The 26390-nt window shown below is 40.1% G+C and overlaps 1 pseudogene across 1 annotated transcript in view; it reads left to right on the top strand.

Moving 5' to 3' along the window:
* The window catches only part of LOC134735921 (E3 ubiquitin-protein ligase makorin-1-like), a 41133-nt pseudogene extending 19055 nt beyond the window's left edge, over positions 1–22078 (top strand). The window contains exons 5-6 of the transcript XR_010119527.1: positions 3545–3732; positions 13567–22078. The product of XR_010119527.1 is annotated as an E3 ubiquitin-protein ligase makorin-1-like (transcript). The remainder of the gene's footprint in view (positions 1–3544; positions 3733–13566) is intronic.
* Positions 22079–26390: the final 4312 nt, after the last annotated feature.

The following is a 26390-nucleotide window of genomic DNA, read 5'->3' on the forward strand; positions in this document are numbered from 1 at the left end:
TGGGATCTCCTGAAGGCTGTGTTGTGGGCCATTGGTCACTCATGTTTGGCTCAGAATAAATCTCTTCAATTATTTTACAGGGTTTGACTCTTTTCATTGACAACTATAATTCTGAGGCAAAATCAGAGGAAAGGGAGAGAGAGTGCTTGAGAGGAGAGAATGTACCAGAGAGCACATGTGAATGTTGAAATCAGATAATTTAATTTTTCAATCAAATGACTATTTCAGAATAGTCTGTTTTAAACATGAAGATGTGAAATGACCTTGAGTGGTGTGATTATGTTTTTTACCATCGTTTGTAGCCCAGTTATACAGAAAGATATTTACATTTTTGCATACACTGTGGCTATTTTAGCAAGCTGCAGGAAGATACTGAGTGCTAAGCATGTCCATATTCATGATCTCATTAACTGACACAGGCGCCCTGGAGGGAATTATTCTATTGCAATCTTATTTTGGAGTTGAGAAAAGGGAGGATTAGAAAAATAAGCAATTTTGCCCACAGTAACACAGCTGGTGAGGGACAGCACTGAGCTCCATCCTCAAATCCATCTGACTCTAAAAGACCAGGCTCTAGGCCAGCCGTAGTGGCTCATACCTGTAATCCTAGCACTTTACAGGGCTGAGGCAGGAGGATTTCCTGAGGCCAGAAGTCTGAGACCATCCTGGGCAACATAGCAAGACCTTGTCTCTACAAACAATTTTAAAATTCCAGTTATGGTGGCATGTGCCTATAGTCCAAGCTACTTGGGAGGCTGAGGTGAGAAGATCACTTGAGCCCCAGCATTCGAGGCAGCAGTGAGCTATGATCACATCACTGCACTCCAGCCTGGGCAACAGAGCAAGATCCTGTTGCGTGAAAAAAAAAAAAAAAAAAAACAGGCTGTTAGGCTCTTTGATGACATAAACCCAGCCAAAGTGAGGATTCCTAAAAAGGTGCCTTTCCCACCTGCCGCATTTACCTATCCAGCCTCATCAACCACCAATTCCCTGTACTCTATTTTTCACATTTTATTCTGTGCAGTTACCTTTATATTATTTTATTCTGTCTCCTAGACTCTGTTTATGGAAGCAGAAACTGTACCTTTTATCTCTTTGTATTCAAAGCCTTTAGCTCTAGTGTCCGGCACTTAATATGCCAGAAAACAGGCATTATTTTGAGAGTCTCCTATCACCCATCCACTGTACCAGCATGAATTATTTTATTTCAGTATCTTGAAATCCCATCGATGTATGGGATTATTTTATTATCTCATTTCAATGAGTAGAAAATGCAAACAGATTATTTTTCTAAGATCACATGGTGAGACCGTTTGAGTCCTGATAGGATATATTCCAAAGTTGTCTGAACCCAGGACTGGACATCTTAACATTGCCATAAAATTCTCCATCATTATAACTACAGAAAGGCAGAAACCATGATAAATGCTTAATATAAACAAGCTTCATCAGCTTGGATAGTCACCTAACCTTTATGTGACTCATCTTTAAAATGAAGGCATTGGGTTCTTTCACACTTTTTTGTCAGCCGCATAATACAAGTATATCTGAGGTTCTGCAGGTATAACCTGAGACTGCGCATATAAAAAAGAAAGACATTAAGTCTAACTTCTATTTTGTATAATTGACATTTGTATTGAGATAATTGTAGATTGACATGCAGTTGGAAGAAAAAAATAGAGACCTCATGTACCTTTTACACAGTTTTTCCTGATGGTAACATCTTGCAAAATTATAGTACAATATCAAAACCAGGATATTGAGGTTGATAAAATTCTCCAATCTTATTCAGATTTCCTTAGCTTTACTTCATTTGTATGTGTGTGTTAATTCTATACAATTTTATCACGTGTAAGCTCTAGGATTTACTACCATTGTCATGTTACAGAACACTTTCATCACCTCCAGCATCTCTGGTGTTACCCACATTTACTTCTTCAATAACCACACCCACTGCCCCCCACCCTCCCTCCTGTCCCAGGTAACTACTAATCTCTTCTCCATTTCTAAAATATTATCGTTTCAAGAATGTTACATAAATATTATTATGCAGTATATAACTTCTGGGATTGGTTTTATCATCAGCATAATTCCCTGGAGATTCATCCAAGTCACTATATGTATTGATAATTTGCTTCTTGTTATTGCTGAGAAGTATTCTGTGGTATGGATGTATGCCATTTGTTTAATGATTTACCCTTGAAAGACATCTGAGCTGTTTCCTGTTTGGGGCTATTACAAATGAAGCTACTATGAAAATTAGTGTATAGGTTCTTGTGCCAACATATGTTTTTATTTTCTGGGATAAATGCCCAATAGTAAAATTGTCAGATTGTAGAGTAATTGCACATAAGAAACTGCCAAACTATTTTCCAGAGTGGTTGTACCATTTTGCATTCCCACCAGCAATGTGTGAGTGATCCAGTCTCACCACATCCTTGCCAGCACTTAGTGGTGTTACTGTTTTTTATTTTAGCTGTTTTGATAGGCATGTAGTGATATCACACTGTGGTTTTAATTTGCATTTCCTTACTGGCTAATGATGTTGAACATTTTTCATGTGCTTATTTTCCATCTGTATATCCTTGTCATTGAAATGTCCTTTCATGTCTTTTTCCCACTTTCTAATTGGATTTTTTTTTTTTGCTGTTGAGTTTCGAGAGGTCTTTGTATATATTAGATACCAACCCTTCGTCAAATGTGTAGTTTGCAAATATGTTCTCTCACTTTGTAGTTTGTCATTTCATTCTCTTCACTTGTCTTTCACAGAGCAAAAGTTTTTAATTTTGATGAGGTCTAATTTATAAATATCTTCTTTTATGGATCATGTTTTTGTTTCCAGTCTAAAGATTTTTATTTTTTCCTAAAAGTTTTATAGTTTTACATTTATGTCCATGATTCATTTTGAGTTCATTTTTGTATAAAATTTGAGGTTTAAGTCAAGGTTTGGTTTTTTATGTCTATGGATGTCCAATTGCTCCAGCACCATTTGTTGAAAAGGTTAGTTTTTATTTTTAAAATGAATGATTTTGTGATTTACTCCATATTTATATTTTTCATAGAATAGTAATGGCTTCTATTATGTGACATTAAGTACAATTTATCCTCCAAGGAGGTATGCCAAGTAAATCCTGTGGTTTCCTTTACTTGTTGGAAAGACCCACAGTTTCCTCAGGGCATGTAAATCACAGGGTGAGAATAAGTACTGGATGATACTGGAAGCTCCCGTCAACTTTGGTAATCTATCTATGCCTCTGTTTCTGTTCCTTCCTGTCCCTTCACCCCCTCTTCTCTTCTCTCTGTCTCTCTCACTAAACTACCATTTATTGATGGGGCTTACCATAGCTCCTAATTTAACCAAGGTGATAGAAGCTTATGCCAACTGGTGAAATTATTTGCACCTTGATTTGCCCCCAAAGGTGCCCTGGTTAGAGCAATACATTATGCAATCATTGTATCTATTGAAGACTTTGTCTGTTTAGCATTTTACTCTTTATACTTCACATACTTTACACTTAGTCTTAACAATAATTCTTTGTCCTAGATTTGCTTTAGCCCCAACATGCAAAGGGAGAATTTGGGCAAAAAGACTTCAAGGCATCTTGCAGAGGTGGTAGGCCTCTATATAAGACTTTAAACTCCTACAGATGTGGATTTGGATCAGCATGATCTAATTATTCTGGCTATTGACTCCTCATCAATCTACATGGTGGCCATAAATTCTAGATATAGGTGAGTATATACATATATATATAATTGTTTACTGATGTTACAATATATTCAAATTCTTCTCCCTAGTTAGCAACGTGTGGTTCAGTGTTCTTTGACTCTGATTTCCGTTTTGTTTTTTTTGTTTTTTTTTTTGAGATAGAGTCTCACTCTGTTGCCCTGGCTGGAGTGCAGTGGCATGGTCTTGGCTCACTGCAACCTCCACCTCCCACCTCCTGGGTTCAAGTGATTCTCTTGCCTCAGCCTCCCGAGTAGCTGGGATTACAGGCATATGCTACCACACTCAGCTAATTTTTGTATTTTTAGTAGAGACGGGGTTTCACCATGTCGGCCAGGCTGGTCTTGAATTCCTGACCTCGTGATCCATCCACCTCAGCCTCCCAAAGTGCTGGGATTACAGGCATGAGTCACAGTGCCTGGCCTTGACTCTGATTTTCACAAGACTCACCAGTGCATTTAGCATCCCTCAGAAGAAGTAATTGATGAGCTTAAGATCTGGAGAATGCACAGCCAATTCCATGTGGCCATATCACCCAATCCATCTTTGAAAATTAATCATCAAACCAGTCCCTCTGCATTCTGGCATAATGGGGTCACATACAATCCCAATATACAATCACATACAATCTCACTTTGGGTGACCTTCCCCTACCCTGTCAAGTGCAGGTATTAATTGATTATAAAACATGCTTACATAAAATAAATATTTACTCGTGTTTCCCAACTTTATAGCCACCATATACATTTGTAATTGGTTTGTCTTCCTCACTAGAATGTACACTCCATGAGGGAGCAGGATTTGTCTATCGTGTTCATTGACGAATGAATCCTTAGCAGCTAGGAGCCTGTATTTAGATAATATTTTTAATCGTCCATTTTTAAATGCATGATTAAAATCTGGGAAAGTGAGGAAAGGAGGGGATGAAGAATAAATGATCTTGAATGGGATTGTTATCAAACTGAAGGAAATAAAAGGATAGTTTGAACTGAATCATAAGAAAGAACTGTCTATCAAGGTATAGTTAGAGCAGTTCTTAGGGAGAAATTTATCATCTTACATGCATACAACTGAAAAGAATACAAGACAAAATTAATAATGAAGCACTTATCTCAAGATGTTGGAACAGCAAAACAAAGTATAAACAAAGAAATACCAAATAGCAATCTGAAATAGAAACCATACAATGCAAGGAAGCAACAAAGTCAAAATTCAGTTATTAAAAAGACTAATAAAATTAACACTAGTGAAACTTACTTAGAACAGAAAAGGTACAAATGATGAATAGTGGAATATGAGGGTAGCCTAATAAACAGAAGAAATGAATCTTTTCAAATAAAAATAAGATTTATTTACAAATGATGCATACATTTAAAATATCATAAAAGAGAGGGATGAACAATTTATGCCAATAAAAGTGGACCAAATAGATAAACTTTTAGAAAATAAAAGTTACTAAAATTGACTAACTGATCCAGAAAGAAATAGAAAATATGAATAGGTCTACAACTACCAAAAGAATTAAATCAGTTGCTTAGGCTGAGGTGTCAACCCCGACTTCTCTGTTTCTAATATATCCACATCTAGTAATCAACAAGTCCTGTCAGATTACCTGCCAAATATATTAAGAATTTGAACTTTTCCCATGATTTCACTGACACAACTCTGGTCCAAGCCACCATCGTCTCTCATCTGGATTACTGCTTCTACCCTTGCCCCCATGCAGTCAGGGCAATCCCTTTAAAACAGAGTTCAGACAGAGTCACTCACTGCTCTAAGCATTCTGGTGGCCCCCACATGACCCAGATTAAAAGCCTAAATCTTCACTCTTCCTTATGAGACCCTACCTACTTGACCTATTCTCCTGTTACCTTTAGCCCTCTTCTTTTTCAGCTTCAGTAGCTTTCTTACTAATCCTTGAACACAAGAAGCTATTTAGGCTGTCCTAGAGTTTTTACACTTTGTGATTTCTCTGCCTGGGAGACCCTTCCTCCTGGAATCCACATGGCTATTTTTCTCGCTTTCTTAAAATACCGACTTAAAAGCCATCTTCTCAGGCCTTCCTTGGCCACTCAGTCTAAAATGTTAACCTCCTGCCATTTCATATTTCTTCTCCCCACTGTATATGTTTTTCTCTACTACACATCACCATTTAACTTACTATGTATTTTATTTATTGATATGGTTTATTATCTGTTTCCTCATTAGAATGGGGAACTTCATAAGGGGAGAGCTTTTTGCATATGTTCACTGCTGTCTCCTCAGGGTCTAGAACAGCAAGGAGGCCACCATAGCTGGACTATATTCAGCAAGGGGTGGAGTAGCAGGGGAGAAGGTCAAAAGAGTTAACAGGAAACAGATCATTTAGGGCTTCGTAAGTCAAAGTGAGGACTTTGGCTATTATGCCAGAAAGACATGAGTGGACACTTGGAGGGCTTAGGAAAACTGAAGACCTAAGTAAATGTAGTGGTCACTATTTCCATGAATTGGAAAACTAAATATTGTAAAGATGTCCAAGATTTGACAAGTTAATTGATAAATTCATTGCAATCCCTGTCAAAATCCTAGCAAGGTTTTTTGTGGAAATTGATAAGCCAACATTACAATGTACCTAGAAATGCAAATGGCCAAGAATAGCCCAGCCAATCTTGAAGAACAAAGTTAAGAGGCTTATACTACCAGATATTAAGACTTATTTTAAAATTACAGTAATTAAGTATGGTATTGGCATAAGAACAGATAATTAAAGGAAAGAAACAAAATATAGAACCCAGAAATAAACCTATATAGCTTATGAAAAAAGCCATACTGCAGAGCAGTGGGGAAGGAGTGGTCTTTTCAATAGATGGTGTTGAGTCATGTGGGAAATTATACGAGAAAAAAATAAATCTACCTTTCACCATATACTTAAATAAATCCCATGTGAATTTATGTCTAATCGTGAAAAGTAAAACAAAGCATTAGGTGATATAATAAGACAATATTTTCATGAATTTGAAGTAGGAAAGGGTGTCTTAAATAGGACAAAACCACATTAACCAAAAAGGAAAAGGTTGATAAATTTGACTACATTAAAATTAAGAACTCCTGTTCCTCAAAAGACACCATTAAAAGAGTGAAAGAGGCAAGCCAAAGAATGGAAGAAGGTATTGGCAATAAATATACCTGACGCAGTATTCTTATACTGTATATACACAAAACCTTTTTGAATTGATAGCAGACAACCCAATTTTAAAAATGGGCAAAATACTTGAACAGGCATGTCACACACACCCAATATCAAAATGGACAATAGATATAGAAAAGGTGCTCAACCTCATCAGTAATTGTGAGAAATCTAATTAATCCCAAAATGATATAGTACCACACAACCACCTAAAATTAAAAGGATTGGCTAAAACTAAAATGATTGACAATACCAAGTTTTGGCAAGAATGTGGAACAACTGGAATCACATACATTGTTGGTGAAGAGTGTATTTTTACAGTTTCCAAAAAGAAAACATTTTAGCATTATCTACTAAAATTGAAGATATCTGTACCCTATAACCTAGCAATTACAGTCCTAGGTAATATCTTACGGAAATTCATGCTTTTGTTCACCAGAATTTGTGTACAAGAATGTTCATAGCAGCACTATAATGTCTATAAACTGGAAACATTCAAACATCCATTAGAAGTAGAATGGATAATTATATGGCAGTATACTCATATACTGAAATATTGTACAGTAATAAAAATAACATGCTAAAACGTGTTAGCATGAACAGATGTCACAAACATAGACACAAGGGAACATGTAAAGTGTTTTTCCATTTATCTGGACTTCAAGTAACAGGCAAAGCTAAAATAGAGTGTTTACAGATGCGTAAAATAGAGTGTTTATGAATGCATGCTTGGGTGGTTAAAGTGTAAAGAAGAGGTAGAATATAATTAGCATAAAAAGATAGTGTTTATCTTTGGACCTGTCTCAACCCACTCTGTCCTCGGGTTCCTCTCTGGTAAAATGGCTACAGTGATTCCCACCTGCAGTATACCTTGAGATCGTGTTCTAGACTCCATTGGCCATAAGGCATCCCTCCTGCCTCTCCCACAGAAAGCCTCACATCGCAGGGTAGTTTCCTCCAGCTGCAATCACTAATGCAGTTTGGTCATCTCAATGGAGCACACAAAGGAAGGAGACAACCAAGACTGGAATCAGTGCTTGCTTCACTTGAAGGGCCATTTAGGTGGAAGGCGAGGTAGGAGGAGGAAAGATGGAGCCAATAAGGGGTGGTGGGAGATCTCCTAGTGGGAGGGAATTGGCAGCCAGCCAGGGGACCTAGGCTTCAGCCTCAGCTCATAAAAATTATTGTAGGGCCTTGAAAAACTCACTGTCCCTCTTTGGCCCTAGTTTCTTTCTCTGTAAAATGAGAGAAGTTGAAATTAACTGTCTTTTATGGAGCACCTATTTTATATTAGATGGGTATTGTCCTAGGAGCTCTGGGAGCTCTACTATTTTAAATACAAAAGCCTGAGTGGGGTGAAACTTGTCCCTATTTTAAGGGTAGCAATTATGAGGATGAGATATGAGAAGTCACTAGCCAAGGGAAAAGACAGCTTAGAATTCTCCAACCCATTCATAATATGGTTAAGCAAGTGTGGTACTGTAGTGTGATGGGTCCACAATCAGTTTGCTTAAGGGTGTATGTCTGCTGCCTGAACCCTGAAGGCCAGCCAGTGAGCCAAGGTCATGGTGCCCAGCCAAGAAGTAGGTGTCACTGTGAACCCAAGCATCCCAGAGAGTATCTAAGATAATCTACAAGAAAACAGTCTCATTGCACACACGGTCAGCAAAGAGCCAGAAAATTTGCTATAAAGTAGCTTAGGGGCCGGGCGCAGTGGCTCACATCTGTAATCCCGGCACTTTGGGAGGCCGAGGTGGGCGGATCACGAGGTCAGGAGATCGAGACCATCCTGGCCAACATGGTGAAACCCTGTCTCTACTAAAAAATACGAAAAAATTAGCCCGATGTGGTGGCGGGCACCTGTAGTCTCAGCTACTCGGGAGGCTGAGGCAGGAGAATGGCGTGAACCCGGGAGGTGGAGCTTGCAGTGAGCCAAGATCGTGCCACTGCACTCCAGCCTGGGCGACAGAGGGAGACTCCATCTCAAAAAAAAAACAAAAAAAAAAGTAGCTTAGGGCTGGGAGGTGGGGTGGATCTCTAAAGCTGTCCTGCTACCATCCAGTAGTGCCTCATATGTAAGTCCTAATAAACTCATCTACTTGCCAAACTTGACTTTTCTAACTCATTTTTTGGTCTCGGCTCCCTCGCAGTTTGGGAGATAGTTTTCAATTATAATTCTGGGTTTTTCTCATTACAGGTATAGTGTTGTCTACTGATACCATTATTTTCACATGGTCAGTTTTTAATTATATATCAAATAAAATGAGTACATGTTTTTGTTGATAAAAAAAAAAGTAAAATATTAGCAATAAGTCCCATTTAAGTTGATCATCTCTAGAGAAATCAGTACTGTCATCAGGTCAGCATGTATTGTTCTTGATTTTCTTTCCAAGTATTTACATCTATACATTTCAAATGAAACTATAGAAAATACCTAGTATGGTGCCACCTATAGTACAGGAATTTCAATTATACAAATTTGAAATGAGACCAAAGAATGATCATATTAATAATTATGTCTCATATGGAGGTAGGAGGTGGGATTTGACTCCAGAGTCAGGCTCAGACTGCAGACCAGGTTAAAGACTAGCTAAAACAGGGAAGAAGCAAAAGCCCCTCTCCATAAGACATGCCCACCCGTGAGTGCCATGTCAGTTTACCGTTGCCATGGCAACACTGGAAGTTACAGCCTCTTTCCATGGCAACGGCCTGACAACCTGGAGATTACCATCCTTTTTCTAAAAATCTCTGCATAATCTGCCTGTTAATTTGCATATAATTAAAAGTGGGTATAGGCCCGGGGCTGTGGCTCACGCCCGTAATCCCAACACTTTGGGAGGCTGAGGCGGGTGAATCACCTGAGATCAGGAGTTCAAGACCAGCCTGGTCAACATGGTGAAACCCCGTCTCCACAAAAAATACAAAAAAAAAAAAAAAAATTAGCCAGGCATGATGGCAGGTGCCTGTAATCTCAGCTACTCGGGAGGCTGAAGTGGGAGAATCACTTGAACCTGGGAGGCAGAGGTTGCAGTGAGCCGAGATTGCACCATTGCACTCCAGCCTGGGCGACAGAGCGAGACTCCGTCTCAAAAAAAAAAAAAAATGTGGGTATAAACACGACTGTGGAAGTGCCCCTGAGCTGCTGCTCTGGGCACACCACCTATCGGGGAGCCCCACTCCACAAGCAGTATTTCTGCTGCTGTTGCGCACCACCGCCTCAGTAAAAGTTGCTGTGCAACACCACCAGGTCACCAAAAACCGTCCCGGGCTAAGCCCTAATCTGGGGGCCTGCCTGCCCTACATCAGTATTAGGTACAAATTTCAATATCATACAGATCTCCCAAAGTTTCCAAAATTTGTAAGGAGTCATGTCACTTATAAGCAGTAAAGAACACTAATTGTGAACTTTGGTTATGTCAGTAACACTTGGCCATATCACTTTAGCATAAAAACTAAAATAGACCCATTTAACAATCAAATCCATGACTGCTAGTGTCCTGTGATGAACACATTGTTACTAATGCTTTAGAATATTCTAAATGATTTTGTAATGTGGATAGTTAACATTTGCTTTTATTAAAATATTAAGTATTTTAATTACTACACCAGTCTCATCCAAATATTCATTAAATAGTAGAGCTTTTAGAGGGTTTTAAAAAAATTCATGAAGATCAATTACTTTGAAGTGGAAATTAGATGTTATAAGATACTACAAAAACGCTTAAACAAACACCACAATGCACTGTGCAGTTAATTTAGTGGAGAACACTCAATACAACATCAGAGCTAAAGCTGAGAAAATTAAAAAGGCAGCATTAGCGTACATATATTCCACAAAGGATGTAAATCTATGCCCCTGAGAATGCCTCCTCTCTATTCCATGTCTACTCCTAGGGGGATATTAGTGTTGAATGATGCAGGTTTTGAATTTTCCTAGGCCTTTTGTAAACAAAATCCTGGCATAGACTGCACTATTGTTATGTGTGAGGGTGAATCAGATTTTTAATTTTTCTTTTGGTTCAATTTTTTCCCTGTATTTGGTATTTACATATATTTTAAACCCTTAGGAAATATGTGTTATTTTTCCAAAAAAAAGCCTTATTTTTGTGTGTAAAGTACATTTTATTTAAAAATATTGTAAACTCCAGCCATATCACTTAGAATATCCCTACATTATATATTTTTTCTTTTATATTCTTGCCAGCAGGAAGATACCTGCATTGTAATTTTTAATGGGTACCTAGCATCTCACCCTATAGATTCCTAAAAGTTATTTTATCCTTTTTTCACATTTAGATTTTTTACAGTGTATTGCTGTTAACATGAACTGTGAGAAATATACCTACACACATATTTTGGACAACTATTTCCTTAGGTCACATTAATAGAAATAGAATTGCTCTATTAAAGTGCATGCTCGTTTTAAATCTTGGTGTGGAGTGGTCTCCAACTTGGTGTGGAGTGGCCTCCAACAAATATAATTTGTTTTAGAAATTATATTCCAAAAAATTATGAGAATTAACATTTTCCCAAACTGATACGCATCCTAGATATCATTTTTCTTTATAATCTGCCAACTATAAAGGCCAAAAAGTGTATTTAAACATTTGCGGTTTTGACCAGGTGTGGTGGCTCACGCCTGTAATCCCAGCACTTTGGGAGGCTGAGGTGGACAGATCACCTGAAGTCAGGAGTTCAAGACCAGCTTGGGCAAAATGGCAAAACCCTGTTTCTACTAAAAATACAAAAATTAGCCAGGTGTGATGGCGTGCACCTGTAATCTCAGCTACTCGGGAGGCTGAGGCAGGAGAATTGCATGAACCCAGGAGGCAGAGGTTATAACGAGCTTAGATGGAGCCACTGCACTCAAGCCTGGGCGATGGAGCGAGACTCTGTCTCAAAAAATAAATAAATAAATAAATAAATAAATAAACATTTTCATTTTTAATTTGTAGTTTATGGGCTGTTTTCACATATTTATTCTTCATTTGCATTTCCCTTTTATTACTTACCCTTCATATTCATAGATCATTTTTATGGTAGTGTAATCTTCTTATAAATGCGTAAGAGATAATTAAATGAAGTCAACAAACCGTTTCATATACTTAACATGTGTTTTCTAAGTGTGTTTTTACTTGTTTTTATCTAAAAGCAAGATTTTACATTTGTCTAGAGTAAAATTTGGCAGTCATTTCTTTTGTGGCCACTGCCTTTGATGGCTTAGTATTCTTACCTAGAGATTAGATAAGAAAATTTTTTTATATTTTCTCTAGATTCCTGCTGGTTTACTGTTAAAAATGTTGAGCCAAAAGTCTGCATGAAATTTATGTGTTATAGGGGGTGTATGTGCTAGACAGATAATCTTCCTCTCTCCCACCAACACCTCTAGTTTCCTAACATGATTTCCTCCTCTTCCCCAGAAATTGCATCTTTTTCATATTCTGAATTTTTTTTTTTTTTTGAGATGGAGTTTTCCTCTTGTTGCCCAGGCTGGAGTGCAATGGCACAATCTCAGCTCACCACAACCTGCACCTCCCGGGTTCAAGCAATTCTCCTGCCTCAGCCTTCCTGAGTAGCTGGGATTACAGGCATGCACCACCATGCCTGGCTAATTTTGTATTTTTAGTAGAGATGGGGTTTCTCCATGTTGGTCAGGCTGGTCTCGAACTCCTGACCTCAGATGATCCGCCTGCCTCGGCCTCCCAAAGTGCTGGGATTACAGGTGTGAGCCACTACGCCCGGCTTTTTTTTTTTTTTTTTTTTTTTTTTTTCAGAGTCTCGCTCTGTCGCTCAGAGAGGAGTGCAGTGGCAAGATCTTGGCTCACTGCAAGCTCCACCTCCCAGGTTCAAGCTGTTCTCCTGCCTCAGGCTCCTGAGTAGCTGGGACTACAGGTGCCCACCACCATGCCCAGCTAATTTTTTTTGTATTTTAGTAGAGACGGGGTTTCACCGTGTTAGCCAGGATGGTCTCAATCTCCTGACCTCATGATCCGCCCACCTTGGCCTCCCAAAGTGCTGGGACAGGCTGGAGTGCAGTGGCACAATCATAGCTCACTACAGCCTTGACCACTCAGACTCACGTGATCCTCCTACCTCAGCTTCCCAAGTAGCTGGGACTACAGGTGTGCACCACCATGCCCAGCTAATTTTTTCTAGTGTTTTTTGTTTTGTTTTTTTTAGAGATGGGGTTATACTATGTTGCCCAGGATGGTCTCAAACTCCTGGTCTCAAGTGACCCTGCTGCCTTGGTTTCCCAAAGCACTGGGATTACAGGCCTGAGCCACCATGCCTGGCTGGAGCTTACTGTTTTAAAGTTATTATTATCATATCATCATCGGCAGAAAAGAAACAATTGATATAAAAGTATATTGGCCTACATATCATCTTAACCATGGGATCAAAGTTAATTTTACCAAAAGTGGGTGTGTGGGATAAACAGTAACAGTGGAGGCTGCAGCTCCCAGAACAACAGCCACAATATCAGGAGCAGGACCTGCAGCGGCAGCTATCCCACCCCTATCCCACAGTCACCACCCCCATCCCTGGGCGTGGGAAGAAGGAGTGGCAGTAGCTGCAGCAACAGCTGAACTAAACAGGTCACCTGCTGGTATTTTGTGCATAGGATTTGTAAGGAAGGAGATAACTGTCGCTACTTGCATTCCTTCTCTGACAGTCCACATGGTGTAGTGGGCAAGTATTTTCAGCGACGATACTGTGTTTATGGAGGCCGCTGCGGATGTGAACACAGCAAGCCACTGAAACGGGAAGAAGCAACCGCTACAGATCTAACTACAAAATCATCCCTTGCTGCTTCTTCAAGTCTCTCATTCATAGTTGGACCGCTTGTGGAAATGAATACAGGCGAAGCTGAGTCAGATTCAAACTTTGCAACTGTAGGGGTGGGTTCAGAGGACTAGGTAGATGCTGTTGAGTTCGTTCCTGGGCAACTCTGCTGCAGCTGTACTTCCCCTTTCTGCAGTGACCAAGGGAGAATCAGAGAAAGAGCAAACAGCTGTGATAACAAAGAAGCCACTTTGCCCCTAGGCTGCAGTGGGAGAGATGGAAATGGGTAGAACTATGTGTATCTCCACAGAGAGTCATGTGATCATGTAAGCTGCAGGTCCTACCTCCAATGGATGCTGCCCAGAGACCACAGCATATAAAAATCTTGCCCTGAGGCCCATGAGAAGGAAATGGAGCTCTCACTTGCTGTGCAGTGCAGCAAGGATACGGTGTGTGGGATCTGCATGGAGGTGGTCTGTGAGAAAGCCAGCCCCAGTGAGCCTGGCTTTGGGATCCTCTCCAGCTGCAGCCACGCCTACTGTCTCAAGTGTATTCACAAGTGGAAGGGCACTAAGCTATTTGAGAGCAAGATCATAGTGTCCTACCCAGAATGCCGGATCACATCTAACTTTGTCATTCCCAGTGAGTACCAGGTGGGAGAAAGAAGAGAAGCAGAAACTCATCCAGAAAGTCAAAGAGGCGATGAGCAGCCAGGCGTGCAGGGATTTGGATGAAGGACAGGAGAGCTGCCCATCTTGGGGGATGTGTTTTTACAAGCAGGTATTCCCTGATGGCCATAGAAAGGATACACAGAGACAGGCAAACAGATACTGGGCCCAGTGAAGGAACCACATCTGGGAGTTCATTGAGGAAAGAGAAAAATGACCCCTTTAACAACAATGAAGAAGAGGTTGTCACCTTCGAGTTGGGTGAGATGTTGCTTATGCTTTTGGCAGTTGGGTACCATGACAGACTTTGAAAATGAGTGGGACTTGTTCCGTGATGATCTGGAAGATTTTTATGACTTGGCTCAATAGCCACCTTGCATGGCATGTGAACTGGCCTGCTGACCTCAGACAGCAGCAGTCCCCTGTGGTGGTGTGACAGTGCCCGTGTTTCTCTCCTGGGCAGGCCTATCAACTCCAGGTGCTGTCTTAATAATTTTTACCCAGGGCCTGTCTTCTCAATCTGTGACCTTTCCCCAAGGAGTGTACTATTTTCTCTGTGGAAAAAAGTTTCAAAAATAAATCCTGAAGTTAGTGTTTTGTAACATGAATTTAACAGACAGTTCGTATAGGTGTGTTGTGTCATCTGTTTGCAACCAGACTGTGTTTATGGACTTCGCACGCTCATTTTGAGGAGCCTAGGTTCGAAAGTAAAAGCTGTGGTGCTGCTTTGGGGTCCAAGGAGAGGAGTGATGGGTGAAGGGATGTGCGCTTCTAAAGAGCCTTCTGCTCCAACACAGGATGTGGATCCTTGAGGTTTCTGCTGAAATCTGCACATCTGTGTTTTTATATCTGTTCCCTACCCTGTAATTCCCACCCTGTCCACTTGCTCTGTGGTTTTGGTCTCTTGCTTAATTGTACACAAGTAATACTACTGGGTAACCAGAACCAGGTGTGAATGTGTTGAGATTTCTACTGTCTGTTTTGTTTGTTGTTTGTTTTAGATGGAGTCTCACTCTGCCACCCAGGCTCCCAGGCTGGAGTACAGTCACACGATCTCAGCTCACTGCAACCTCCCCCTCCTAGGTTCAAGCAATTCTCCTGCCTCAGCCTCCCGAGTAGCTAGGACTACAGGCATGCACCACCACACCTGGCTAATTTTTGTATTTTTGGTAGAGACAGGGTTTTGCCATGTTGGCCAGGCTGGTCTTGAACTCCTGACCTCAGCTGATCCTCCCACCTCGACCTCCCAGAGTGCTGGGATTACAAGCGTGAGCCATCATGCCTGGCCTTACCGTGTTTTGAATGATAGGAAAATTGAGAAAGAATGCAAATAAAAGATAGAGGGGCATAAAATCAATGCAGAATTGCAAGTTGACTCCCAAGAGCTTGGTGTGTGTGAGTGTGGGTATGTGATAAGCCTCCCATCCCTGCATAGATGCAGTATTCTTAGCCTTAGTAGGGAAACTTGGTTTAGTGGTTTAAGCCTTGTGTGGCAGATAGATTTTAAAGGACAAAGCAGTATATTGGTAGTTGTTAATATAGCAGTGCTAGCTCTGTCTGTCTATATAAAGAAAGAAATAGGGTTAGCCATGGAGTTAAAACTATCTGGTTATCCTACATATTAACACAAACTGGGGCTTGGATACAGAATTGTATTTACTGTTTACAATCTAGGCTTTCTAGTCCAGGCACTTTTTGAAAAACCTTTGTCCCCATTCAAGGTGTTTTGTTGTTGAGTTTTTTGTGTTTGTTTTTGTGAGTATTTGCATAATTCCACCTCTGAGCTTTCAAGTAGACAGATGTGATTCAAAACTACATTCTAAGGTGTTTACTATAGTGGAGTAATTGGTCTACAGTAATAAGTCACACTTTTCTACTAAAGGGGAGGAGATGGCAATCCCTGAGACAAGCTAAGTTATTAAAAGAATTTCTATTGGAAATTTTGCCTTTGTGCTTTGTCGCTCTGTTTCCTGAAAATAACTTGGACCTGCTCCTGGTCTACCACTTGGTTCCTCGGATCCCACTCAGTCTTTAACTTTAAGAAAAAAACAAGTAATTGTTGCTGTTTCGTTTCGAAGGGAAGGTGAGGGTTAAAGAAAGACACGCAGAGAGAGTGGGTCTCAACAGCAACACAGGCATATTGCAAAAACATGCAGAGATGGGGGATCAGCTTAAAGCCAGAGTCTACCACCACTTACAGGCTGGGGTACTTATAGGTATGGGCAGGAGGGGTCTGGGCCACTGGCTTGCTGCCCGGCAGGATATTGATAAGATGTACCTGTGGTCAAGCAGTTTGGCCCTTTTTCCAGTGGGATGTGATAAGATGTTCCTCGGACCTTTGTTCAGCAGGATGTGATAGGGATGTCTCTTCAGTTGGGCCCTTGCCCAGCAGGATATGATAAGAATATTTCTCATGAACCGAACCCCCGTGGAGTGTTTCACTTTGACCAAGGTCTGCGAAATGGCAGGGGGCTACAAAATGGTGCAGTTTGGACTAACAGTTGCCAAAGTCTCTGTATTTTGCAGCCTCCCTTTTGTAAGAAGCACATTTCCCAGGTAAAACAAAAAAACGTTTTTACAGATGATGCTTTTCAGTATCTATTATGGAGTATGACCACAATGCACCAATTTAATATTGGAAAATGCCTATTCTTCGTGGGTATATATCATTTCATAGCAGGTATTCAGAAGAGTATTTTGTAATTCTTCTAACAGTGTTTTATTAAATTCTTTATTTTTCTATTACCATTTTAGTTTTGCATTTCTTAGTTTCAATTTATTTATGTTATTCATTAAATAAGCTTTTAATTATTTACCATTACTTCATGTGGTGTCATGCTTTTTTTTTTTTTTTTGAGATGGAGTCTCGCTCTGTGGCCTAGGCTAGACTGCAGTGGCGTGATCTTGGCTCACTGCAAGCTCCGCCTCCTGGGTTCATGCCATTCTCCCGCCTCAGCCTCCCCAGTAGTGGGGACTACAGGCACCCGCCACCAAGCCCAACTAATTTTTTGTATTTTTAATAGAGTTGGGGTTTCTCCGTGTTAGCCAGGATGGTCTCGATCTCCTGACCTCGTGATCTGCCTGCCTCAACCTCCCAAAGTGCTGGGATTACAGGCGTGAGCCACAGCACCCGGCCTGGTGTCATGCCTTAGCAGTTATTCACATGAAGTAAAATTATGCCATAAATATACATTTGTATAATAATATCCATTTCTTAGTCAGAAGACCTGCCTATGTCTACTGCCAATTGGTGTGTGTTTTGGTTTGCTGGTGGAAAAATACTCTTTCAGAGCACTTCTAAGGTTACGTAGTGTTGAGTGGCTTATTCCTAGGGTGTTTGAAAGTAGGCTTCCCTTTAAATAATTTGAAAAGTAATCATCCTTTATTTGAAAATTATATTCAGTTTGTATTCCTATACGTGTGTAAACTTTGAGAACTTTTTATCTCTTCAGTATGTGTTAATTTTAGTGTAAAAGTCATCATCCAACTTGAGTCAATACAAAGTCTATGGTACTTTATATCTTTCGGCTACCTGTGCTAGATTTGTGATCAAGGAATTGTTACCAACAGGGTAGATTAATAAACGAGAGTTGTGCCAAATTTTTTTTTTTTTTTTTTACCAAAAATGGGATAAACTGACATTATCCCACTGACCTAGCATGATATACCAAGAAGAACACAACATTCCTTATATAGGATTCCTGCCAAGAAATGTATAACCTGAATCAAATTATGAGGAAACACTCAGACAAACCCAAATAAAGAAACATTATTCAAAACAACTGATGCGTCCTCTTCAAAATTAACAATGTCTTGAAAGACAGAGAAAGGCCAAGGAACTAGATTAAAGTGGTCTAAATGATATGACAACTCTATGTAAAAATGATCCTCAATTGAACCCCAGATCAGAAAAAAAATTATAAAGGATATTATTAGAACAGTGGGTAAAATTTGAATATGGTCTAGATTTTAGATAATAATATTATATCTGTTTAAGTTCTTGGATTTGATCATTGTGGTTATGTTTAAAATTTTTTGATAATTGTGGTTATGTTTTTAAAAATGCCCTTGTTCTAGGAGATATATGCTAAAGTTTTAGAGGTGACAGTTCATATTTGTAACTTACCCTCAAATGATGATGAGGATGAGGAGAGAAACAGAAGACAGGGAGGTGGATATTTGCTGTTGGTGAATCTGAGTAAATGGTTTACAGATGATCGGAATAAATCGTCCCTGAAATTTTCTGTAAGTTTAAAATATTTCAAAATAAAAAGTGTAAAAGGGTAAGAAAATTATTAACAACATGTTCAATGAAAAGACCCAAATCACTCGTTGAGATTTTGGGGTCCCATTTCAATATCATCTAACATTGACCATGGTCATCTCTGGAAGGGGAGATTCTGAGTGTGCTTCTTAGATGAAATTTTCCTTTGATTTATGTGTATTTGCCATTATGTGAGGTTTTTACTTTTGAAATCCAGTTTCAGGTAGAGGTAATATTTGCATTCTGGGGAAAAAGCTTCTGGTCATGGTTATTAATCTTTTACTTATTGCTTTGCTTTATTTTCTGTAGCTATTCCACTGTGTTGCTTGGCTTTCATTAATTTTGTTTTCAGATGTGCAGTTGACAAACACCTTTCCTTCTCGCGGTAGCTTTGCGTCTAAAGTGACACTGATTGTAAGTGGAGTGCATGCAAATCCCCTACCTGGTGGGTTATGAGGAACTAGGGCTCCAGATAAAAGTAGAGATGACTTTGGACCACAAATCCCCCAACTTGCCAAGTAAGCCAGAAACTCTTCAGATGTTCCCTAAGGAAGGGGGCGCGGAGACTTGCGGGAAACGGAGTCTGGAATTTGATGGATCGCCTCGGGAACGCCCCGGAACCGGTCTTTGGCAGCCCCGTCTGCGCATGTGCAGACTTCCTTCTTCCTTACTTCTGTCTCTGATCAGCGTGGAGCCTCCGCGTCTACGCTTAACTCAGCGACCAGGTGCTGCACTAACGATGTGCTCCGCAGGTGACAGCTTAGCTTGGAGGGTTGCTTTGCGGGGCTTGGGGTAGGTTTGTGTTCACAGCCTGTGGAAGCAAAAACTTGGGCAAATCCCACGCGGGTTGAGACCCTATGGCACTTGTTCCCGAGTCTGCCCTGCATCTGTCCGTCTAGAAAGCAAGTGATGGAGGAGGAGGTCCGCTGCGGACCTGCAGGTTCCACGAAGAAGATAAGGGCGGAGGGAACAGGTTTCCTGATCAGAATAAAGGGCTCCGGGAAAAGGCATTAACATGTTAAAGAGCTGTTTCCAGAAGCTCTTCTAATTCGCAGGTGCCCTGGGCAACCATTCATCAGCTGGTCAAACCCACGAGTCCAGCGGGGATGAGAACAATTCTTAAAACGTTTACTTTATGCTATACTATCATTCCTACCTTAGCAAGCCTATTGCAGATGCAGAGACTGAGTTTGAAAGTAAGATGAGTTTATATCCTAGCTCTGTCACTGGATCTCCATGAACACAGTGTTGAACCTAAACTCTAAGACTCAATTTCCCCATCTGTAAAATGAAGTTATTTATAAAACCTGCTTCAGGGTCGTTCTGAGTGCTGAATAAGAGAGCACCTCTAAAGCACTCTGCACAGGTCCTGGCATTTTCTAAGCACTCTGGAAATGTGGCTTCCTTTCCCACTGTTCTTTTCACTCGGTGTATCATTTGATTCTCAAAGACCCCCTGTAAAGTCGGTGTTACCCACCCTATTTTAACTGAGAAGAAAACCAAGACTCTGGAGGTGAAGTCACATGGCTAGCAAGTGAAGGATCTGGGATGCAAGCCTCAGTTTTATTTCCAAATCGCATGCTTCACAGCACTTAGCAGAGTGGCATGTCTCTATGGGCCAACCGGAGTGTGTAAGGACTGAGCCTTCCCTTAAGGATCTTGGAGATTTCTTGGTATCTCTGCAGAACCCTGGGGATACTGTGTAACTGAGGCCTCTGGGAACCTCAAGGTCCATCTGTCTGTGCCCTCCGCAGTTCTCAGGTTCCCAAGGGAGATTTGCAGGCAGTGGTTCTCAAACTCGCATGCATCAGCATCACCTGAAGGGCCTGTTAAACCCCACCCCACGACTGGGCCCCACCCCCAGCGTTTCTGATTCAGTAGGTCTGGGGAGAGACCCAAGAATATGCCTTTCTATTTAGTTCCCAGGTGATGCTGATGCTGCCGGTCCAGGGTCCACACTGAAAGCCTCTGTTGTAGGAGATAGTGAACTCCAAGAGAGAGTTGGAACCGGCTGAAGGTCCCAGTTATCTGAATTTATTCCCTCTCTCCCCAGCCAGGGTCACCCTGCTTCTGTGAGGAGGGAACGCCAGAAGCAGGAATCTCGCCTGGGAGGTCCCCACCCTCTGATAAAACACACACAGCTGCACCAAGGACGTCCGGAAAACAGGCAAGTCTGTAAGCGCTTGGTCTTGAAGCAATTCCCAATTCTTTTGCCCTGAATAACTCATCATCTCGAGGTTGCCAAGAACCTTCGGTCAATGAAGGTGTGGGCCAGCTGTCACAGGACAGAGGTGAGCTGGGCTGAGGATGGAGAGCTGGACTGAGGATGGTGGGCAGGAGGCCAGCTGCGGGGGAGGAGGAACTCCCAGGTGAGGACCTGGTGCACATGACGGGGAAGATACTGTCGCCACTCCTCTCGAAAACTCCTCCCATGCCCCTAATTCTTCAGCCCCTCTTCCTAGATTCTGCAGAGCCCTCAAACCCCACCCATCTCCACATCTGGAATTTAGGGACATGCTACCCACTACCTACTCTTGACTTTATAGGAGTACGGGGAAGCTTTTCAGGGGTTATGTAATTGTGCCTCATTTTAAAAGTGAAAAATATTAACACAGTGCTCAAGTGAATGGATCTGGAGCCGGACTGCCCGGGTTCAAATCCCAGCTCCACCACATTGCTCAGTCTTCCCCTCACTTTCCTCTTCTATGAAATAGAAGTCATAATAGTAGCTATGCTTGGCTTTCTTTTAAAGATTAAATGAAGGAAGACATACAAAGTACTTAGAACAAGTCCTGTTGTATAGTAACTACTATACAAGTATTGTCAGTATCTTTTTTTTTTGAGATGGAGTCTCACAGTGTTGCCCAGGCAACACTATGAAGGAGAGAAACACTATGAATGTAATGAATTTGGAAAATTTAGCAAGAAATTAAACTTTACCCAACATCAAAGAATGTACACAGGAGAAAAACCTGACAAGTGTAAAGACAATGAGAAAGCCTTGAAGAAGCTATACCATACTCAAAATGAGAGAACTCATGCAGGAGAGAAAATCTATGATTGTAAGAAGTGTGGGAAATTCTTTCATGAAAAAGCATGCCTTACTCAACATCAGAGAACCCATACAACAGGAAAACCCAGCAAGTGTAATGATAGTGAAAGAGTCTTAAAGAAGGAATCTTGCCTCACTCCCAATCAGAGAATTAAAACAAGATTAAAACAAGAGAGAAAAACTGTAAAGGTAATAAATGTGAGAAACCTTTCTTTGAGAAGTTGAAACACACCCAACATCAGAGAAGGCACTTGGGGAAAAAAATAATGGGTGTAATGAAAGTGGGGGTGCCTCAAGTAGGAAGTCACAACTTACACAAAGCCAGAGAGCTCACAAAAAGGAGAAAACCTATGACTATAATAAATGTGGAGAAAGCTTCCATAAAAAAACAGATCTCAGATAGCATCAGAGCACACACACACGGAAAAAAACCCTATGAATGTAATGAATGTGAAAAATCCTTCTTTGTGAAGTCCAACTATGCTGAACATCAGAGAACTCACACAGGAGAAAAACCATATGAATGTAATGAATGTGGAAAGTCCTTCTGCCAGAAATCAGCCCTCACAGTACATTGGAGAACTCACATGGGAGAGAAACTATATAAATGTAATGAATGTGGGAAAACCTGTGTGAAATCAAACCTTACTCAACATCGAAGGACTCACACATGGTGAGAAACCCTAAATGTAATGAGTGCTGGAGATCTTTCTGTGTGAAATCCAACCTTGTCGTGCATCAGAGAACTCATACAGGAGAAAAACCCTACAGATGTCCTGAGTGTGGGAAAACATGAAAAGTCAGCCCTCACAAAACATGAGCGAATTCACACAGGGGAAAAACCCTACGAATGTAATGAATGTAGAAAAACCTTCAGCCAGAAGTCAGCCCTCACCAAACATCAAAGGAAAACACACAAGAAGGAAACTCCCATCAACACCCTCCATGTGCAGAAACGTGCATCTTCAAGGCAAATTTATCGAACATCAGCAAAATCATAGGGCAGAAACACTAAGGTGTTAATACATGTAGGAAAGTATTTGTTTGTAGGTTATAACAAATAGGAATTAGAAAATTAACATAGGAGTGAAACCACATGAATGCCTTGAACATGTGAAAGCTTTCAGCAAGTATTCAGAGCTGTGGAGGAAAAATTAATTTTAAGGTATATGAATTTAAAATATTCTTGTGCATAAAATGTTTAAGTAGAAGTCATCTTTCAGATGTAATATCAGAGTAGTTAAAGAAAAGATTAGAAAATGACTTGTTCTTAATAGAATGTGAAACATGATCCTTTTGTAAAACTATGAATTATTTAAGTCATTGACACAATAGCGTTAAATATGTGTGAAGATTTCCTGAAGTATATTGGGCTATATATAGTTACATAGGATACAAGTGTGCTGTATAACATAAATTATGTGTATGTTGGATTTACACATGGGAACACAACAATACAATATATTTTATAAGTGAAAATTGAACTGTCACATAACCTGTGGCCCAACAATTCCAATTCTAGATACATACCATAAAACAATAATTCTCAGCTGGGCTTCCTAAAGTGTGTTTGGAAATACGTTGTTTTGATTGTCACATCCATTGACATGCTACAGGCTCTGGGTAGATGGGAGGCCAGAGATGCTAAGTTCCCTACAATGTATCAGTGAAAGGACAGGAAATAGTCTTATCCAGAATACCGGTAGTTTCACCACACAAAAAAATTGCCTTACAGAAACTCTTGCACATGTGCACCCACAAATTTGTACAAGAATGTTCACTGCAACATTGCAATAGTTTTTGTAAAAAAAAAAATTAAAGAAAATATCCAAATGTTGATTAACAATAAACTAAATTAATAAATGTTGGCCTAGTCGTATGGTAGAAATAATATACATCAATGAAAATGAATGAAACTCTATTAAACACATCAACATGGTTATATCTTAAAGTGATGTTGAATTTAAAAAAGGGAAAAATATAGATACTATGTTATTTATATAAAGTTCAAAAACAAACCAAGAATACATTGTTCAGGGATACATATATAAGTAGTAAAATTAGAAAAGAAAGCAAATCAATGATTAACACAAAATCTACAATATCAGTTACATTTTAGGAGGAAGGAGGGACTTACATTTAGGGAGAGAAAAGAGAGCCTTCATGTTTCTTAAATGGGTTATTTTTATTTATATCATGTATATGCATATTTATATCCATATGAATATCTGTTCATAGAATATCTTGTTTTCAAGAAAAGTCTTAATGCATTAGAACATTAACAAAGGTGATGTTTTGTAGGAAGAATTATAGCTAAGATTTTTTTTACATTTATCTATTTTTCTGTAGTTCAAGTCTCTTTAATGACTTTTTACAAGTATCCATACCACTAGTCATTTAGGCCTACCCTTGATTTTCTTGATTGTCTTTTTCCATTTGTTTCCTAGTAGAATTTCTCCTAAATTTTTTTAAATGATAAAGTGAACACTGACCAAGATAGAAAAAGTAAGGAAAGTGGAAAAGAAAAGTACAGTAAACTTTAAACAAGTAAAAATGAAAAAGAATCAATAATAAATGTTATCACAAATAATATGAACAAATTGAATTCCTACATCAAAGACAGAGGTAGTTTAACCGTGAGTTAGAAAACTAAATCCAACTGTGTATGGCTTGTAAAAAAATGTACCTAAAACCAGGTGACAAAGGGAGTTTGAAATTTAAGGGATGACAAAAATAGATCCAGGTTTTTTTAAACATTTATCCACTAAAGTGTGACAACATAAGGGTAGTCCTGTGATTACCTTGTTTAACCAAACTTCCACAGAGTTGTAGTCTAGGGGATAGGATGGATGTTAAAAGCTGTGGCAGGGTCTGCTGATAGCCCTGCGATAGCCATGGTTCCCTTCTTCCTTTAATAGTAGAACTCCCCAGTGAATTCTGGCAGGGCATATGGCCACCCAACTAGACTCTACATTTCCTGTCCCACTTTGCTACCAGAAAAAAACAAGAAGGAAATGGCACCTACCTGTCCATTGTACCTCTCACATGGATTATTTGGAGAGTGTAGACATTTATTTCCAATGGATTTAGTGATAATTTATCCTCCTTTGAATAACAACAAAAAGCTGAAGGCCATCAAATATACAATAAGGGATTGGCTAAAGAAATTATCACACATCCAAAGGGCAGAATATCTTGCTATTTGTCAATAATAGAAAACTCTGCTATAGCAGAGTTTACTACATGCCAAGCACTATTCTAGGATATATATACATATATAGGTAGAGATAGATAGATAGATAGATAGATAGATAGATAGATAGATAGATATAGATATGATGAAATGGTTATTTAATCCTCATAATAACCTATGAAGTAGATACTGTTATCGCTATTTTACAGATGGGTAGACCAAAGCACAGAGGTTAATTTGCCCAAGGTCATATACCTAGTAAGACATGGAGCCAGGATTTGAGTCTAGGACGTCTGGCCCCAGAGGCCATGCTCCTAACCATTAGCTTCTTTGCTGCTCATCAGAAATGATCTTGTAGGGGAAAATCCACTGATAGGAAAATATGGTCGTGTTATGTTTCTTTTCTCTCTGCAGCTAATATTTCTAACCTTTCATGGTCTGAGAATCCACAGGAAACTGGAAAGGGCAGGGCAGGGAAGGGGCTTTCAGGCACGTCTGTCTTTTTTATTGATGGTGCTCTCTTCATCGTCATTTCTAGTGAGAAACTTTTAAAGATAACTTGTTTTGATTTTATTTGGAATGATGAACAGCACACTGAGAATGGGGCAACTTCTAATCTTGACATTGCCTCTAACCAACTGTGTGACCTAGTCTAGCCCAATTTTATTAATCTTTAAATTGAGGAGGCATATTTAGATAATACTATAATGCCTTTCCATTTTTATCGTTCTGAACTTTGTATGTCAATCTATAGGGCAATCAGCACATCCTTAGAAGCCAAAGACAATGATGGATACAGTATGAGTGTAGGGCCAGCTCAGGTCAGGAAAGAATGAGTGGAAAATAAAGAAAGCATGTGTCTTCAGAGAATGTCTTTAGAGAAGGTTGAGATTGAATTTTCTCAGCTGGGCCTGCTGACTCCCTCCTGTCTTGAGTGTGCCCTCACAGACATCCAGTAAGCCTTTTATTGTGGAGTCTGCCCCCTGCCAAGCCCCTCAGCTTAGCTCCCTGCTTTGAGAAGTGCCCTGAAACGTCCATAGGCACACAACCCAAGTGGTCTCTGCATGGGGTAACACCATGCAAATTTTGCACACTCTGAACAGAAGGATCAAGAATTGCTTATAGCCCAGCTCCTTGCCTGGGGCTTTTCCACCCCTGCCTAGAGCTCTGGTGTGAGGTCTCACTGAATTTCTATTCCTGGAGTCTTGTCCTCCTAACACACAAGACTTTGCATTCACATGGAGTCAGTATCTGAGCTCCAAGCACAGCTTCACTTTAGACAGGACCTCCCACCTGATAACCAATATTTGTCTCTGATGGTACACATTGGCCCCTGAATCTCACACTGGCTTCTGGTAAACTCAAACCAGGGGTGCTAGGAACAAATACAGGCCAGAGAGTACATAAGTCATCCTGAAGCTGCAGAAATATAGTGTCCTCCCAAACACCAAAGAAACATCAAGAAATCCTGGGCCTAGGAGGCTGGAGTCCATTTTTCTTCAACATTTATTTCTTGTGGAGTCATTAAGGTCCTTTC

This window comes from Symphalangus syndactylus, chromosome 24 (assembly GCF_028878055.3).
Source record: "Symphalangus syndactylus isolate Jambi chromosome 24, NHGRI_mSymSyn1-v2.1_pri, whole genome shotgun sequence".
NCBI lineage: Eukaryota > Metazoa > Chordata > Mammalia > Primates > Hylobatidae > Symphalangus > Symphalangus syndactylus.